Here is a 10,842-nt window from a genome sequence, read left to right on the forward strand (position 1 = left end):
AAATGTCCCGCGGCGCGGCGGGGGGACACGCGACGGACCGTACGAGCGAGCGAGGCGTATAAATGTCCCGCGGCGCGGCGGAGGGACACGCGACGGACCGTACGAGCGAGCGAGGCGTATAAATGTCCCGCGGCGCGGCGGAGGGACACGCGACGGACCGTACGAGCGAGCGAGGCGTATAAATGTCCCGCGGCGCGGCGGGGGACACGCGACGGACCGTACGAGCGAGCGAGGCGTATAAATGTCCCGCGGCGCGGCGGGGGACACGCGACGGACCGTACGAGCGAGCGAGGCGGTATAAATGTCCCGCGGCGCGGCGGAGGGACACGCGACGGACCGTACGAGCGAGCGAGGCGTATAAATGTCCCGCGGCGCGGCGGAGGGACACGCGACGGACCGTACGAGCGAGCGAGGCGTATAAATGTCCCGCGGCGCGGCGGAGGGACACGCGACGGACCGTACGAGCGAGCGAGGCGTATAAATGTCCCGCGGCGCGGCGGAGGGACACGCGACGGACCGTACGAGCGAGCGAGGCGTATAAATGTCCCGCGGCGCGGCGGAGGGACACGCGACGGACCGTACGAGCGAGCGAGGCGTATAAATGTCCCGCGGCGCGGCGGAGGGACACGCGACGGACCGTACGAGCGAGCGAGGCGTATAAATGTCCCGCGGCGCGGCGGAGGGACACGCGACGGACCGTACGAGCGAGCGAGGCGTATAAATGTCCCGCGGCGCGGCGGAGGGACACGCGACGGACCGTACGAGCGAGCGAGGCGTATAAATGTCCCGCGGCGCGGCGGAGGGACACGCGACGGACCGTACGAGCGAGCGAGGCGTATAAATGTCCCGCGGCGCGGCGGAGGGACACGCGACGGACCGTACGAGCGAGCGAGGCGTATAAATGTCCCGCGGCGCGGCGGAGGGACACGCGACGGACCGTACGAGCGAGCGAGGCGTATAAATGTCCCGCGGCGCGGCGGAGGGACACGCGACGGACCGTACGAGCGAGCGAGGCGTATAAATGTCCCGCGGCGCGGCGGAGGGACACGCGACGGACCGTACGAGCGAGCGAGGCGTATAAATGTCCCGCGGCGCGGCGGAGGGACACGCGACGGACCGTACGAGCGAGCGAGGCGTATAAATGTCCCGCGGCGCGGCGGAGGGACACGCGACGGACCGTACGAGCGAGCGAGGCGTATAAATGTCCCGCGGCGCGGCGGAGGGACACGCGACGGACCGTACGAGCGAGCGAGGCGTATAAATGTCCCGCGGCGCGGCGGAGGGACACGCGACGGACCGTACGAGCGAGCGAGGCGTATAAATGTCCCGCGGCGCGGCGGAGGGACACGCGACGGACCGTACGAGCGAGCGAGGCGTATAAATGTCCCGCGGCGCGGCGGAGGGACACGCGACGGACCGTACGAGCGAGCGAGGCGTATAAATGTCCCGCGGCGCGGCGGAGGGACACGCGACGGACCGTACGAGCGAGCGAGGCGTATAAATGTCCCGCGGCGCGGCGGAGGGACACGCGACGGACCGTACGAGCGAGCGAGGCGTATAAATGTCCCGCGGCGCGGCGGAGGGACACGCGACGGACCGTACGAGCGAGCGAGGCGTATAAATGTCCCGCGGCGCGGCGGAGGGACACGCGACGGACCGTACGAGCGAGCGAGGCGTATAAATGTCCCGCGGCGCGGCGGAGGGACACGCGACGGACCGTACGAGCGAGCGAGGCGTATAAATGTCCCGCGGCGCGGCGGAGGGACACGCGACGGACCGTACGAGCGAGCGAGGCGTATAAATGTCCCGCGGCGCGGCGGAGGGACACGCGACGGACCGTACGAGCGAGCGAGGCGTATAAATGTCCCGCGGCGCGGCGGAGGGACACGCGACGGACCGTACGAGCGAGCGAGGCGTATAAATGTCCCGCGGCGCGGCGGAGGGACACGCGACGGACCGTACGAGCGAGCGAGGCGTATAAATGTCCCGCGGCGCGGCGGAGGGACACGCGACGGACCGTACGAGCGAGCGAGGCGTATAAATGTCCCGCGGCGCGGCGGAGGGACACGCGACGGACCGTACGAGCGAGCGAGGCGTATAAATGTCCCGCGGCGCGGCGGAGGGACACGCGACGGACCGTACGAGCGAGCGAGGCGTATAAATGTCCCGCGGCGCGGCGGAGGGACACGCGACGGACCGTACGAGCGAGCGAGGCGTATAAATGTCCCGCGGCGCGGCGGAGGGACACGCGACGGACCGTACGAGCGAGCGAGGCGTATAAATGTCCCGCGGCGCGGCGGAGGGACACGCGACGGACCGTACGAGCGAGCGAGGCGTATAAATGTCCCGCGGCGCGGCGGAGGGACACGCGACGGACCGTACGAGCGAGCGAGGCGTATAAATGTCCCGCGGCGCGGCGGAGGGACACGCGACGGACCGTACGAGCGAGCGAGGCGTATAAATGTCCCGCGGCGCGGCGGAGGGACACGCGACGGACCGTACGAGCGAGCGAGGCGTATAAATGTCCCGCGGCGCGGCGGAGGGACACGCGACGGACCGTACGAGCGAGCGAGGCGTATAAATGTCCCGCGGCGCGGCGGAGGGACACGCGACGGACCGTACGAGCGAGCGAGGCGTATAAATGTCCCGCGGCGCGGCGGAGGGACACGCGACGGACCGTACGAGCGAGCGAGGCGTATAAATGTCCCGCGGCGCGGCGGAGGGACACGCGACGGACCGTACGAGCGAGCGAGGCGTATAAATGTCCCGCGGCGCGGCGGAGGGACACGCGACGGACCGTACGAGCGAGCGAGGCGTATAAATGTCCCGCGGCGCGGCGGAGGGACACGCGACGGACCGTACGAGCGAGCGAGGCGTATAAATGTCCCGCGGCGCGGCGGAGGGACACGCGACGGACCGTACGAGCGAGCGAGGCGTATAAATGTCCCGCGGCGCGGCGGAGGGACACGCGACGGACCGTACGAGCGAGCGAGGCGTATAAATGTCCCGCGGCGCGGCGGAGGGACACGCGACGGACCGTACGAGCGAGCGAGGCGTATAAATGTCCCGCGGCGCGGCGGAGGGACACGCGACGGACCGTACGAGCGAGCGAGGCGTATAAATGTCCCGCGGCGCGGCGGAGGGACACGCGACGGACCGTACGAGCGAGCGAGGCGTATAAATGTCCCGCGGCGCGGCGGAGGGACACGCGACGGACCGTACGAGCGAGCGAGGCGTATAAATGTCCCGCGGCGCGGCGGAGGGACACGCGACGGACCGTACGAGCGAGCGAGGCGTATAAATGTCCCGCGGCGCGGCGGAGGGACACGCGACGGACCGTACGAGCGAGCGAGGCGTATAAATGTCCCGCGGCGCGGCGGAGGGACACGCGACGGACCGTACGAGCGAGCGAGGCGTATAAATGTCCCGCGGCGCGGCGGAGGGACACGCGACGGACCGTACGGGCGAGCGAGGCGTATAAATGTCCCGCGGCGCGGCGGAGGGACACGCGACGGACCGTACGGGCGAGCGAACGGTATAAATGTCCCGCGGCGCGGCGGGGGGACACGCGACGGACCGTACGGGCGAGCGAACGGTATAAATGTCCCGCGGCGCGGCGGGGGGACACGCGACGGACCGTATAAGCGAAGCGTAATGTCTCGCGGCGGCAGACAACGCGACGGGAGCGCCGGACCCCATTGTACCCTTCACTCCCAGCGAACTGGGAGGAGGGTACGGTGTGCTCGTAGACCCTGTACCTCCCCACCGGGCCCTCCCTTCGGTAAAGCCGAAGGTACTGCCCCAGTGGATCGTTGATACAGGGAGCCCTCTCACCACGGCAAGGTGGCACACCACGAGAGGGACATTTTTTACACGCTTAACTTTATCCGTTGTCCTACCTACCCGTATTACAATTTAGTATTTGTTAATCCATACCTCAAAGTGATCACTTGAGATTTGGGAAACGTAGAATTGAGAGTTATAACGTGCGCGATTGGAATTTAATTGGGGATGGGGATTTTCCAATCTCGCACATATGCGAGAAAATATAAAGAAAATAGTCCTACTTTGGGCAAATAAACTGGGCAAGAAAAATTCCTTCAATGCCGGCTGATTAACAGCGCCGGTAGACGATTATAATGTTGCGGTCGATTACGAATCGTTGCGATCGTTAATAAGCGCGCGTTAATCATATCGGAAAAAAATAAACAACCACGTTGGATCGTTAATAAAATCTTAATTAAGTGACTTAATTTTGCTTTTAATTTTACAATGATACGCGTAATTAATGTATTCGTCCAAGAATTAATACACAGCAGCAATGGAAAGTAAAACAGAATTATATTATCAAGAAATGAAAGAATTTTATGTTAATCGCGTTCTAATAAAAATCGTCGTGATTATATCTCACAATTAGTCACAAATATCTGGATTTCAATAGTACAATGTAGAAACACGAGACAACAGAAATTTAAAAATTAATCGATGACTCGATCAATCAATTATTTATTAATGAATGGACAAACAATGTTTGGTATAAGAGTATAAACCGAATCGCGAACCGAACCGCGAACCGAATCACGAATCGTTACTTAATCTCACTTTAGATATCAAGTGAGATATTCAGACTAAATGACGTGAGATCCAAAGGGATTAATAATTTCTCCATATAATTAATATCGCAATCAATATAATGAATTCATCAAGTTCTTACGCTGTAACATTTGTCTTTACAAATTCTTATATACATATTTATATAAATATTTCGTTATTATAACGCAAATTGTTATCAAATTTATATTTATAATATGACATATCAAAAATACATATATCTACGATTATATTATATATTTTAATGTCATATAATTGATATGAAAACTATCAATTTTGAGATAATTCTACATGAAAAATGATTCTGTCCCGCAATAAAATATTCACTGGATCTCACGTTATTTTATTTTGTTTTGTTTATACAAAGCCAAGCTACATATGGATAGACTATAAATATCGTCCAAGACTATAAATACGATTAACACTTTTTAGTGTGATCTATATATGTATGTACAATAAGGTTCATGTGGAATATATGCAACGTGAATCAAAATATCTTTTGGTCTTTTTCATTTGTAATGCATGCACATTGAGTTTATTAATACATTTTGCTTCTTTGCACCAATTTATGTAATATTTAATCCTGGAGGAATATTTGGAATAGGGAGAAAGAACGAGAGAGAAAAAAGAAAATGAAGAAACACATTTAAATTTTCTTATCTATATAATCAATTAATTTATTTTATTTTATTAAGCCTATCTGTACTCCATCTACAGATACTTATAGCTTTTATTATTTCCTAATTCCATAATTGTAATTAAATTATCTATTGTCTATCTATAAAAAATTAATTTCTATTTATTTCAATTGTATATAAAAAATATAAATATTTTTAAAATTTTTATTCTACACGAAAAATAAAAGTCACAAAAAACTTAAATAAAATCTTATATTCGAAAAACGTTATAAAACTTTATTTTAGTTCTTTGTCTTTTTCTGTATTTCTTAATAATTTTAAAAATAAATTTAAAAAATGTAATTAATGTAATAAATCTAAATAATTGATTTTAATATTGCACAAGAAACTAATATCTTTATATATAATAAAATATACATCACCATCATCGTTACTTATTACTCGTGTCCGAGCGTGGTGACTTCTCTTCATATACATGTGTTGCACACGTAGATTATACACATTGTATATGGGACCTACAGTTTAAGTAACGCCGATTCCGAACGGCTATGTTTTTTTCAGAGAAGTGTTCGTGGCAAGAATACTCTTCGGTGGTTTGCCATTGCCTTCCGAGAGGAGAACGAGCGAATAGAATTTTTCTAGCTCTACCGGGAATCGAACACGGGACCTTTGGCTCAATAGACCAGTGCGCTGTCTACTAGGCCATGCTCGTCCTCAATAAAATATACACAGAGAAAAAATAATGTTGTATCAACAGCATTAGTCTAATTGGAAATAATCTTGTTTTATTTTATTAAAACAAAAGCATAATGTATTGAATTAACAAGATTATTTCCAATTAGACTCAGGCTGTTGATACAACATTATTTTTTTCTCCGTGTATATTTGCCAAATTTAAATAATTGCCTATAAATTTCAGGCGACTGGTATACTTCGCATGTTCTGCGATACAAATAACATTAGATGCATTAATAAATAATGCATCGACATAATGTATGTGCTTATGGATGCATTCTCCCGTAAGCACAATAAATAATGATGATGCTCCAGGATTAATTATTTAGCCTAGTCTGATCTAGTCTATCCATTTTAGAGCAACGAATTTGTAAGAAGTCGCATTTATCTTACTATTATATGGATACAATACATAAATATATCTAATATAGGTCTCACAAATTCGTTACCCCATACTATTGTAAAAAATTCGTCACTCACCGATCCGATGCGCAACGGGCGGAGTAATTCGGCCACGTAACTACGATGATACTGTAACAAAAACGAAAGATATAAATTAAAGAGGCGCTGAAAATGATAAATGTTTCAAAAGATACACATAATTTTACGCGCATCTAAATTCGTCTTTCAATTAGATTCACTGATATAATTATCTATTTTCCGGAAAAAATATTTACAAAAATAAATTTTATAAAATTTTGAATAATTTCTTTTTTTCTAATTAGTTTTAGCTTATCGAAATAAAACTCCGAATAAATGAGGAAAATCTATTAATTTTATGCAGATAAAAGGTGATACTTACCCCAAGGTTGCTCCGCCGGGGCCCGATGTCCCTCTCAGACCTCCTCCTCCTCTCAGGACGTCAGGCCTCCTTCTCTCACCGCACAGGACACTCGCGAGAAACACTCGCGGATAATAAACTACAATCGCGCGCGGACTAATTTTAGTAAAAGTCTTTCTCGCGCGATACTGTACGGCACTCCCGTTTAAAAAAGTCCTTTAGTCCGATTACTTGAACGGCACTCCCGAAGCAAACGCGACGAACCGGCTGCGGTTCGTTCATTCAATTAAATCGGCGGACGAGGGTACGTTAGCTTCCCCGTCTTTAGATTTTTATCCAAGCAGAACGAGAGTTTTGCTTGGGTAAAATCCTCGTACTGGGTACTGAGCCTTCCCACCTCGCCAAGGTTGTACCCATGGGAAGGAAGTACTTTACTCTGTAACATAAAAGCAGGTAATAAACAAATAAAAAGTATAAAATATTTGTATAATTTTATACATATAAAAAATTATACAAATATTTTATACTTTCTATTTGTTAATTATTAAAATCGCGCGATCCGCTTCCGGATAATACGACAACTTCGAACGGCACTCCCGAAAATGCGACGATTTTAATTGTCATATTCGAAAATTCAACGATTTCGAGCGGCACTCCCGAAATTGCGACGCAACGAACCGTTTATACAATTGGCGGCGATTGTGTTTAGTTGCCCTGTTGTTCGGTAAAAACGGAATTGCCTGTAAAAGATAAGATTACGCGTACGTTTAGGGCGGTACTCTACGTAGATAGGGATACGCGTAGTAAGTATACGCGAGAATAAAAATATGCGAGAATAATGCTATAGTTGAAAGCGGATGAAGTACGCGTCGCGTGTGATTAATTTCGAGAGTATCGTGCAAGGTATGGCAAAGCCGCACGATTATTATATTCTAGTAATTACTTGTAATCACGTTTAATTGTAATAAATATTTTGTTTGTTTTACGAAATAGATGTAAGTGCCATGAAGAAATAGCAATGCAGAAAGAAAAGAAGAACCTAAGCCGAGGAAGTGGGCAGATGTAACAGATCGCAAAGTGAGCATTTCATAATCAATTTTAATTAATTGTTACTGATGGAAATAATTATTCATTGGCGCAGTATATCGTTTTTCGATCACTGTATAGTGTAATAGTGTATTGAATGTTTAATACGTTGTCTAATAAATAAAATATTTTAGATTATATTTTAAGATTTTTTTAATATTTAATAAATTTTTTTGTTGCCTTTTAAAATATGGATAGGTCAGGATATAGTAGTAATTTGATTTCTTGAATAATTATTATCCCTCGATTTATTGTATGTGCATACAAGGTTGCATAAAATAAAGGAAGCTGTAAAACAGAGTTCATTATAATTGATATGATATATATTATTATTCAATTTGTTCATTTATTGTACATTTATATGCAACAGAACTTCATTAAGCGATAGAATAAATTACTTATTTTAGATATGGATAAATTTCTTGATAAAAAAGTTTAATTGAAAAAGAGAAATTGTTTCAAACTTAATAAAGATTTGTTTTATATTTCTTTTCAAGCTTTGTATGCACAGATAGGATTACAAGATTTTTAGTAAATATAAGATTATTTAATTTCGAGATATGTACATGAATTTCTCGAAGTTCACAGAACAAATATAAGAAAATAACAGGAACTAATAAATAAAGCAAGCTCAATAAAAAGTAAGAACAATGATGAAATGGTTTTCGTGAGAGAAAAATTATGTTCAAAGCTTAATAAAGACGTTACCGCTATATACTTATTGTCAAGCTTTTTTAGCACACATTAAAATTTTTAGGAACTCTAATAAGAACACCATGAAAATATGATATAGAATAGTTTTAGAATATTAAAATACATCATAATTAATTAAATTTTAAAGTATTAATAAACAACGAAAAATGCGGAAAAAAGAGAAAGAGATAAAATAAAACTAAAATAAGTTTATTGATGCTTTTAGAATATACACTTTTTAAATATCTTCATGGTTTTCGTATCTTAATAGACTGGAAGACCAGATAAGAAGAAGATATTTATGTATTGTACATTGTACATATCTGTGTGAAATAAAAATGCATCAGTGTCTGTATAAATATAAAACAAGTATAGGAAATACTTATTAATGTTGCATATTAATAATTTTTTTTTAATAAACTGTCAAATTATATGACATTTATAATTTAAAAGATATTAGAAGAGCAGAACATAAAGAAAAAGTTTCTTTGTGATATGCATATAATACTCAGGCTAAAGTATTATAATTATGTAATAATTAATTTGTTGTTATTAACTAACATGTCACAATATCGATTGATGATTATAATATACATTATTTAACATCTATTTGCTATGTACGAAGTCTAAGGAAAAAATTAATTAATCAAAAATTATTGTTATCTGTGTAAATATAGTATAAAAATTAGATGACAAATCGTTATGCATTTGTAATCAAGAGACACGGTAGTGTCTCGCGCCAAGTACACGCGGAGCGAGACCGACCGTGACTCTTTTACGCGACGCGACGAGTTGCGAGTACTCGAGATGTTGAGATCTCGATAATGAGGTGAACGGATCAAGTTCTAAGTAGGCTTAATCGATAGCTTGGGGTCGAATTAGGGGGGGGTTTCTCTTATAATATTTCCGCTACGTGCCCTACGAGCGGAGATATTGCGACGCCAAAGTCCAAATGTGAAAATTTATTTTTATTTTAAGATACTTCTACGTCGACCGTCTCTCATGCCATGGCATCATTTCATTGGCTGGAATCGCGTCCTTTTCACTTTTTCGACACTGGCGGTGCCACTATATAGTATCGCCAGTTTTTCGATGATACGTGTGTGTAAGGCTGCGGTCCACTTGACGCTACAAATGCTTTGGAGCGTTCTTCTTCTCCTTCTTTCTTCATTGAAAGAAAAGAGAAGAGGAATGGTTCGAAGCATTTGTAGCGTCAAATGGACCGCAGCCTAAACTGCGCGCAGTGCAGACCAGTGCAGACAGTGCGTTTAGCGCGCTGTCACCTGTCACAGTCAGTTATAACCTATAACACGGTATAATAGTGTCCCAAACACAGATAAGAAGGTCAAGCAACGTTGTGCTACATAACCCCGGGGCGGAGTTGAAGGCACTTACTCTCTCAACCGAGGGAACCTCCAAAAAAAAAAAAAAAATAATAGTGTCCCACGTCAAGTACGCGCGGAGCGAGACCGACCGTGACTCTTTACGCGATCATGAATTACCGAGTGATAATTAATCTTTCCTCGCACATAGAATCGTTCCAAACATGAGATATTCATAAATGACACAGCATATTAATTTCTAATTTTAATCTCGATTAAATAAAACTTCTAAATAACATAGCTTAGTTACGTATGCAATCTTTGAAACATTTAGGTATATAAAGTACATGTATACTTATGATGAATAATAATTTTTCTAACACCCACACATTATTATAGTTCTAATAAAGTAGAACGTTCAAAGAAATAGAGAAAATCTCCTTTCGTTATTTTGCACCATGCCTTACCTCATTTTTGACAAAATTCAAATTACATATCGAGCGAAGGAAACTGCCTATTTAAGAATGAAATTCGCACTTACGATTCTATCGCGCGATTTGATTTTACGCTTTACGCTAAAGCTATTGCGAATCACGCGCCATCAACAATTGTTCGCACAACAATTGTTCACTGCTAATCAATGGCGATTGCAAACGTATAGACGGCAGTGTCAGGCCGGCCCGCAAGGCTTTCAGTCTCGCAACGTTATTCGGGGAACGATCTAAGGGGAAATTTCGATTATTATGCGCCTGCAGCCCAGTTGGAAACCTCGAAATATTTACAGATTATCAGAGTGAGTACGAACCGGAGCATTTGATTGCGTCGTAAATAACTCCCCGTACTTGAAATTCCCTTTTCCAACTTATAAGATCCTAACAAATAGTTCACGTGTGTAACTTCAATCAATACACATAAAATATTTCTTGTTTAAATATCTAGCCGGAACGGTATCACAATGATGCCAGGACTTCCAGGA

This window comes from Temnothorax nylanderi, unplaced genomic scaffold (assembly GCF_030848795.1).
Source record: "Temnothorax nylanderi isolate EJ_2023f unplaced genomic scaffold, tnyl_v1.0 TNYL_tig0489_pilon, whole genome shotgun sequence".
NCBI lineage: Eukaryota > Metazoa > Arthropoda > Insecta > Hymenoptera > Formicidae > Temnothorax > Temnothorax nylanderi.